The 8589-nt window shown below is 44.3% G+C and overlaps 1 pseudogene; it reads left to right on the top strand.

Moving 5' to 3' along the window:
• The first annotated feature begins 3527 nt into the window (after positions 1-3527).
• On the top strand, positions 3528-8318 carry LOC104535913 (annotated as a pseudogene).
• Positions 8319-8589: the final 271 nt, after the last annotated feature.

The following is an 8589-nucleotide window of genomic DNA, read 5'->3' on the forward strand; positions in this document are numbered from 1 at the left end:
GAGGCTGGGTTGCCCACTTGGGTGTCTACACCAGGGCTCCTGTTTCTTTTGGTAATTAATTACGAGCCAACATCTTTGAAGGTTTTTCTTTGCTTGTTTTCTCCGCTGGCTTTTGCGGCTCCTGCTGGAGGAGACAGCTGGTGTGACTGCAGACTGTTGTGCTGGAAACCATCTGGAGTGTCCTTGAGCAAATCAGGCAGTGAAGAAGAGCCAAGTGGAGAGAATGGGGTTGGGCTGGGGCTTTTTTCTTTTATTTTGTGAATTTTTTAAATCCTAAACTGGAGGGGAGCAAGACATGCAAAGCATTTATCTTTAAAAGATTTCTACCTGAAAAAATTGCTTTGGAAAGGGCTGTAGCAACTTCTGGTTTTTTCCAGAGGTTTGGTTTGGTTTACAGTTGGAGCTGACAGTTACGAGATGCCTCCATAGCTAAGACTTGGCTTAGAGCTATGGGCAAGCCAACCCAGTAATGCTGCAGGATACCTCGAGTTCCACCACTGGCTTATAAACATACTTTCTGTAAGTTACCAAGACCTATGGTTTAAAAAATAAAAAGTAAGTTCCACTTGATGGTGTCTGTATCTCTTTGTATTAACACATTATAATATGGGTGAATATAGCTCAATAAATACTGCTTATGAATAGACAGAGAGAGAATCCCTAGGGATAGGGTGAGATGGTGCTGGTTGAACAGGCAGCTTTTACAGGCAGAGAGATAATGTGTGACAGAAGAACTGCAGGCCAAAAGGGAAGCAGGAGGCTGAAGCTGAACTGGACAGTCAGCCTGTCCTTTCATGCCTGTTTATAAAATCAAAATAGTAATATCTGAGCCTTCGTAGTTGTAAATGAGCTCTCAGAAATCTGCATGTTTTCTTATGGTGCTGCTTCTGTTTCTATCCATTTCAACTCTGTTACCCAACAGAACAGCCCGTGCAAAGGAGGAAAGGTAGATTGGAGACTGGCATCACGTACTTTGCATCATCTTGTAGTCAGTAAGCCTTGGTTTTTGAGGTGGACAATAAGAAAGTATCACTAGGAGTTTTTCCAGTTTCACCCTCAAGAGCTAGGGAGTGATTTATCAAGTGGGCATGATAAGACACGTGCACTATAGAGGTGGGAAGTAAATACATTCTGAATTTTTGCCTAGCAAAACACTAGCTTTCCACGCCCTTTGGTTGTTCACAGAGCTGACTAATAGCCTGATCTGTAAAAGGCCTCATGAAAACTAGCACCTTACAGGCAAGTGGGATGTAGTTTGCATTTCACAGCTGAAGTTCATAATTCATAGCTGAAAAGACAGAGGGTGCATCACTTCCCTTCTCAGCTGTTTATTGCTCAGCTTTGATCCATTTATCTGGTCAAGGAAAAGTGAGGAGACATGCACCCTGTGCCTGGCTCGTATACTGTGGCCTGTATTTCTCCCTTCCTAAGGGAACTGCTCTTCCCTTTCACGGTTGTCATAAACAACATCACAAACCTTACCTCTTTGCTCCATGGCAATGACTGAACTTTGCAGAGGGAGGGGTCAGAGGTAGAAGAAGCAAATCTTGAACTCTGGAGGGGGACTATGAGAGCTGGTACAGTGCACATGAAGACAAATGCTTACACAATTCAGCCTTGAGACTGGAACTGGTAATTTCTTGCATTGTGGTTGTTTACTTATGTGTTTTACCACTTCCCAGTTGACCTGACTCACCAGCCCTCTCCCTGTCCATTGAAGCACAATGACTGATCACTCTGCTTGAACTGAGTGATGAAACAGCTTCTATTGCTTATTACTGTCATCAGGGATTGTACCCTAATCTGTGCAGGGTACTGCCTCAGATGATTGTCATGGAACAAGATTCATACAAGATCAGAAAAGTCGCTTGCTCTAGTTTTGCACTGATGGAACTGTTCAGAGATGTACAGCCCAAAGTGTTGACGGGGTCGCAATCACAACGAGAAAAACTGACCTACACAGTTGCAGATAAGCAGGCACTTCTTTATTCACAGCACTGGGGAACACAGAGGATCGCTCCTCTAATTGTGCTCCAAAATCCATACATTTTCACAGCTCATTTATACATCTTTGACAAAGCGATTTCACAAGATTATACAAGTACGCATAAAATGTCCGCTTTTTAATTTGCCCTTTCCCACGATTGGTTCCCCGTTATCACATTATCCCATACAAGGTATTGATGTACTATAAAGCCCACCTCCACCTAATTTCTTGGCATGCAAAAAGTGAGAAAAGCAGAATTATTACCTAACCTTTGCCTTATCACATATATCCTAGGTTTGGTATGTACCTGGGAGACCATGGTACCAAGGGTACAGCTCCTCCTCTTGTACCCAGAATAACATCAGCATTCTTTTACCATCCCAGACGCTCCTCTCTCCTCCAGCACTCCCTGACACATACCTGTGCCAAAGTGGGATCTGTGGAACATAAGATGGCTGCTCTAGCGACAGCCGTGGCTGCTATGAAAACAAAAGATCAGAAGTGTTTTGGCTGTGGCCAGAGTGGACGTATTGAAGTAGCATGTCCCAAAAGAAATAGAAATGGAGGTGCAGGTGCAGCCACGGTTGGAGCCGCAGAAGGTGTATGCCATAGATGTGGAAGACTCGGTCATTTTGCTAAACAATGTAAGTCTAAATCTCATTTAAATGGTCAGCCCCTGCTCCAGGGAAACGCCAGGAAGAGCTCAAGGGGGCGTGCACAGACACAAGTGCCTGCCGCATCGGCAAATAACCCATTCCTCAGCCACCCCCAGACACAAGCCTTTGTGACCGGCTATCAGGGAAAACCAGGGGATAAGCCGTCATGCATGCACCGCCGACACAATAACTATAACAAAACATGGGGTACATAAAGTCCCCTTAGATGCTTGGGGACCCATTGGAAAAGGACTAAGTGCATTATTAATTGAACGGTCAAGTGCTACTGTACAAGGAATTATGGTACATGTAGGAGTCATTGATGCTGATTATGAAGGACAAATCTGTGCTATGGTTTCAACACCCAGTCCACCTGTGATGGTGGAAAAAGGCACTTGCATTGCTCAACTTGTGCCTTTTGTGAGTTGTGTTCCTAGGACTGAACAGGTCACCCGAGTCACTGGAGGGTTTGGATCCACTGGACAACCCCAAGTGTTCTGGACACTAACACAATCTGACAGTCAGCTGCAAATGGAGTGTCTGCTGTCCATGGATCATGCCTCACCAGCTATAGTGCGAGTTTCCGGACTCCTGGATACAGGTGCAGACGTCACTATTATCTGTCAACGGGACTGGCCTTCCTCTTGACCTATAGTCTCTACTACCCAAGGTGTTGTGGGTTTGGGAGGAGTAGCCAATAGTCTAATGTCAGCTAAGCCAATCCTTGTCATCAACCCAGAAGGACAAAAGGCTACAGTACGACCTTATGTGACTGTGGCCTCTTTAAATTTATGGGGAAGAGACTATTTGTCACAATGGGCGGTTCGGATAACCAGGGATTTTGAGTAGGAGTCACTGTGTTGCAGGGCATGAAAAGACCCACAATGGCTCTGAAATGGTTAACAGAAAAGCCGGTGTGGGCGGATCAGTGGCCCCTCAATCATGAAAAACTTGTAGCCCTGCGAAATTTGGTAGCAGAACAATTAGCTGCAGGTCACCTTGAACCATCTCATAGCTCATGGCACACCCCAGTGTTTGTAATTAAGAAAAAATCAGGAAATTGGCGATTATTGCATGATCTGAGTCAAATCAATGAAGTGATGGCAACAATGGGAGCACTACAACCAGGGCTGCCCTCACCTGCAATGATCTCTATGCAGTGGGAAATTGTTGCAATGGATCTTAAAGATTGTTTTTTTACCATCCCATGAGCCATGGAGGATATGGCAACATTTGCTTTCACAGTTCCATCAATTAATCGTGCTGAACCAACACAGAGGTATCCCTGCAAAGTGCTTCCGCAAGGAATGAAAAATTCGCCCACCATTTGTCAATGGTTTGTTGCTCAGGCCTTGAGTCCCATTAGAGAAAAATATTCCACAGGTTATTGTTATCATTATATGGATGACATTTTTTTGGCTGCTCCAACATCTCAAGTATTATCCGTAATGGAATCTGACACACAAGTTTCACTGGAACAATACGGCTTAGTAGTGACTCCAGAGAAGGTACAACACACCCACCCGTGGCTTTATTTAGGCCTTAAGGTGCTTGAACGAACCATGCAGCCACAAGCAATCCAGTTGATGCTGGAGGTGAAAACCCTGAATGATGTACAGAAATTGGCTGGAATCATTAATTGGCTATGGCCTCATTTAGGCTTTACATCATCACAATTGCACCCTTTGCTAGAACTCTTGACGGGGTGTGACGAAAAGAGACTCTACTGCAGAGTTTAAATTTAACAATTTATTTGAACAACATGTGCAGATCCAGTACGTCACTATTGCAGGGTTATGGATACAAAGGAGAATGCACTATTGCAGTTTTGAAAGAAAGACTACACTATTTACAACCACAAGAGATTCACAAAATGCACTATTGCAACTGCAACAGTCACAAAATGCACTGTTACAGCCCACAGGCAATTCATGACAGACCGCAGACCACTCACAAAACTCACTGCTACTGCTCATAAGCAATTCACTACAACTCCCAGGCTACTCACAAAATTCACTATTACAACTCCCAGACGATTCATGGAACACACTGTCACAACCCACAAACAACTCAGAATACCACACGTGTGTCAGTCAATCACCTGTGACTACAAACTTAAAGCCTGCAAAATACTCACTCACCCCTCCAGGTGAGGGCTCCCACGTCAGTTACCTTGGCCAAAATTCTGACCAAGGGGGAAAGGTTCTCATCACTCCATGGCTGGAGAAGTAACTCCCCCTTTCTAACCTGAATCTTGGGGTTTTTATCCCCTGGTGTATGGAACAGCAGGCAGGGGCATGTCTGAGTAGATTAGACCATCTGGGTGGTTGTTTCTTCCAGTGCCTGTCCTTATCTTTGTTTATTCATGGATGTTGTTCCCTTCTGTATGCTCTATCTCTTGCATATCTTTGTATCGTTTGGTCCCCTGGGGTCAGAGAGACATCCTCCAGCTTACTTTGTTTTACTTTCCGGCAATTTAATAGTGGTTTGATTGAGACTCAGGGCATACTGTTTGTTGGGGAATTTCAGGGCTCAGCTCAGGTTTCGGTTCTTTGAATGATGCAACACTGCCCTGTTTAGTTTCCTGCTTACCAGACAACTCAGGGCTGAGCTATCTACACAGCTCCCCGTGGGTCGTCTCTGCAGAGACAGGACCTCAAGGCAATCTAAGGCTGAGTTGCTCCTGCAACCCCCCACAGGTCGCCTGGTGCACTGGACATTACCGAAACCTGTTTAAACTATGAGCCAGACCGATCCTTACAAGGGGGACACTGATATTGCAGCCCCATGGTCATTAACCCCTGAAGCAAAGCAAACCATTGAGATGGTGGAACAAGCAATACAGGAAAAACATGTTTGGAGAATTGACTTGACTGTAGCAATACAAGTGTTTATTGTGATCGATAACATGATACCTTTTGCAATGATTGTGCAATGGAACCCTTCTTGGGAAGACCCCCTGCATGTGTTGGAATGGGCCTTTTTGGCTTCTCGTAACAAAAAAACTGCTCCAGGTCTTTTTGAGTTATTGGCACAATTTATAATGAAAACTAGAGGGAGGTGTGCAGAACTGCTGGCAAGACCCAGACAAGATTGTGATACCTGTGCAGGTAGACTTATTTTGAATGGCATCTGCCTAACAGTTCAGCATTGCAAGCTGCACTAATGAATTATACAGGACAAATTGAATATCACCTTCCCTCTCACCCATTGTGTAAATTGGGAAGTCAAATTCGCATTGGACAAAAGCAATTAAGCCAGAAGGAACCTGTAACAGGTCCTACAGTCTTTAAAGACGGGTCTGGCCGAACTGGAAAAACAGCTTTTGTTTGGTATGATGGTTCTCAGTGGCAACACCTAATCGATCTACAAGAAGGCTCCCCTCAAATTGTTGAACTTCGTGCTGTTACCTTAGCTTTCCAACATTTCACTTGTGCAGTCAACATTGTCACGGATTCTGCTTATGTAGCAGGACTGATTCGATGACTGATAAAGCTGATTCAACAACTCGATAAAGCTGTCCTAGGGGATGTGAGTAATGCCTTGTTATTTGGTGTGCTGCGGCTGGTATGGCTGATGATTCAAAAAAGGGCACAACCATATTATGTTTTACATATTCAAAGCCATACCATTTTACCTGGATTCTTGACAGCTGGTAGTGCACGGGCAGACCAATTGGTCTCAGCTGCGGCAATGGGACCAGTGCCTAATGTGAAACAACAAGCAATTGAATCCCATCAGTTTCTGCATCAAGGTTTTCGTGCCTTGAGACGTCAGTTTCCTTTATCAACTGCACAGGCCCGTTCTATTGCTGCAGCCTGCCCTGATTGCCAGGGCCAACACGTACCTGCATATTATGGTACAAACCCCAGAGGTCTACAAGCTCTGCAGATTTGGCAATCTGATGTTACCCACATTGCAGAATTTGGTAAATTAAGATATGTGCATGTGTCTATTGATATTGATATTGATATTGATATTGATATTGATATTGATATTGATTTCGTCAGTCATAGTCACTACTGCACACACAGGTGAAATGGCTCAGGATGTTATTCGACATTGGCAACGAGCCTTTGCTGTATGTGGTGTTCCGCATCAGATAAAGACTGATAACGGTCCTGCTTATGTTTCTAGTCGAGTGAAAGATTTTTTACAGCTTTGGGGGATTATCCATGTCACTGGTATCCCTCATTCTCCTACCAGGCAGAGTATTGTGGAGCATGCACATGGCACACTCAAACGCCTACTTCAAAAACAAGAAGGGGGAATGACTGGTGAACCCCCTGAAGCATGGTTAAATAAAGTCATGTATGTGCTGAATTTTGTTAATATAACAGAGGATTTGCAGGAACCACCTATGGTTCGCCACTTTGAATCCTTACGTAAAATGACCACTGTCTCCCCTGGTGTTAAGGTTAGGGTGAAGGACCCGCAGAGTGGACAATGGTCACTTCCATGTGATTTATTAACCTGAGGAAGAGGGTATGCTTGTGTCTCCACAGATGGTGGCCCCCGGTGGGTTCCTGCTCGCTGTATTCGGCCTGTTATGGATGGTTCACGCAAGTGAAGAATGGATAATTCAACAACCGCAGCAGAATGTATGGGTGACTTTGGCAAATATAACGCATCAAGAAGCTTTATGTCTTTCTGTCGCTACTCCTGAAAATCCTTTTTCTACCTATTTGGTTGGGTTGCCTCTGGACACTTGGCCAAAACCTTCACATCTGCCTCTCGGAGCTTTTGATAACTGGGATGGTGTTTGTGCACATTTGCCTCAGGTAATGCAAGAACCTCAAGAGTTGGAGTTGTTAGGATCAGTCACAATGGATGCTTGTGTGATGTTTAACTACACCTGTAACACCACTCGAAAGGGTCAGAATGTAAATGCTACTCTGCCTGTGTATAGAAACACTACAGCTTGGTAAAATTACACCTCCTCCAACATATCACACTCTTTTTCTATTCCAATTGCTTTACCTGCAGGAATATGTTTTATATGCGGGGATAGAGCGTGGGTGGGATTCCGTCGAAGCTTAATGGCAGGCCATGTAGCCTCGGGCGGCTTACATTACTAACACCCAACCTTACTATGATTCACAACAAAAAAAGAACCTAAAAGACATATCCATCAATTTGAGGTTGACTGTAAGAATACAGTCACTCTTTGGGGACCTGGAGAAATTATAGCTGACTCCGCATTGGCACCTGGGGTTGCTGCTGCAGCAGCCTTGAAACAACTGATGAACTTGGGATGTTGGTTAAGTAAGCAAACCAATGCTACGTCAATTGCCCTGAGTGGCTTGCTGACTGATGTTGATAGTGTTAGGCATGCTATATTACAAAACAGAGCTGCAATAGATTTTTTGTTATTAGCCCAAGGACATGGATGTGAAGACTTTGAGGGAATGTGTTGTATGAATTTATGGGATCACTTGGAATCAATACATAAAAGTGTCCAGCTTCTGAAAGATGGAGTGAAAAAATTGCAAGTAGATGATGGATGGGATTGGTTGAATAACTCGTTTAAAGGATGGGGACTGTCAGGGTGGTTACTATCTCTGATAAAAACTGGATTGTTAATTTTGTTTATTGTTGTAGTTGTGTTATTGATGTTGCCATGTATCGTGTCTCTGCTGCAAAGGGCCCTGCAGCGGACGGCACGGGCAATTTTTGTAGCGCAAATACAAAAAGGGGGAGTTGTGGGAAACCTCGGCTGGTCTGAGGGTTCCCAGTGTGAGCGAAACATTGACCTTGAGCAGATACCAGTGTATCCATGAACAGATACCAGTGTATCCATGAAGACGTTGGAAAGTCCCGAGAAGAGCTGAGCCAGCAAGATTAAGGAACTGCTGAGTGAAAGAAAGAAACTGCCAGACTGCAAAGAAAGAAACTGAGAGAAGTTACAACAGACAGACGGTCATCCAGTCATAAATATCATCAGGC

The sequence above is a fragment of the Mesitornis unicolor genome, unplaced genomic scaffold (assembly GCF_000695765.1).
Source record: "Mesitornis unicolor isolate BGI_N332 unplaced genomic scaffold, ASM69576v1 scaffold16759, whole genome shotgun sequence".
Taxonomy (NCBI): Eukaryota; Metazoa; Chordata; class Aves; order Mesitornithiformes; family Mesitornithidae; genus Mesitornis; species Mesitornis unicolor.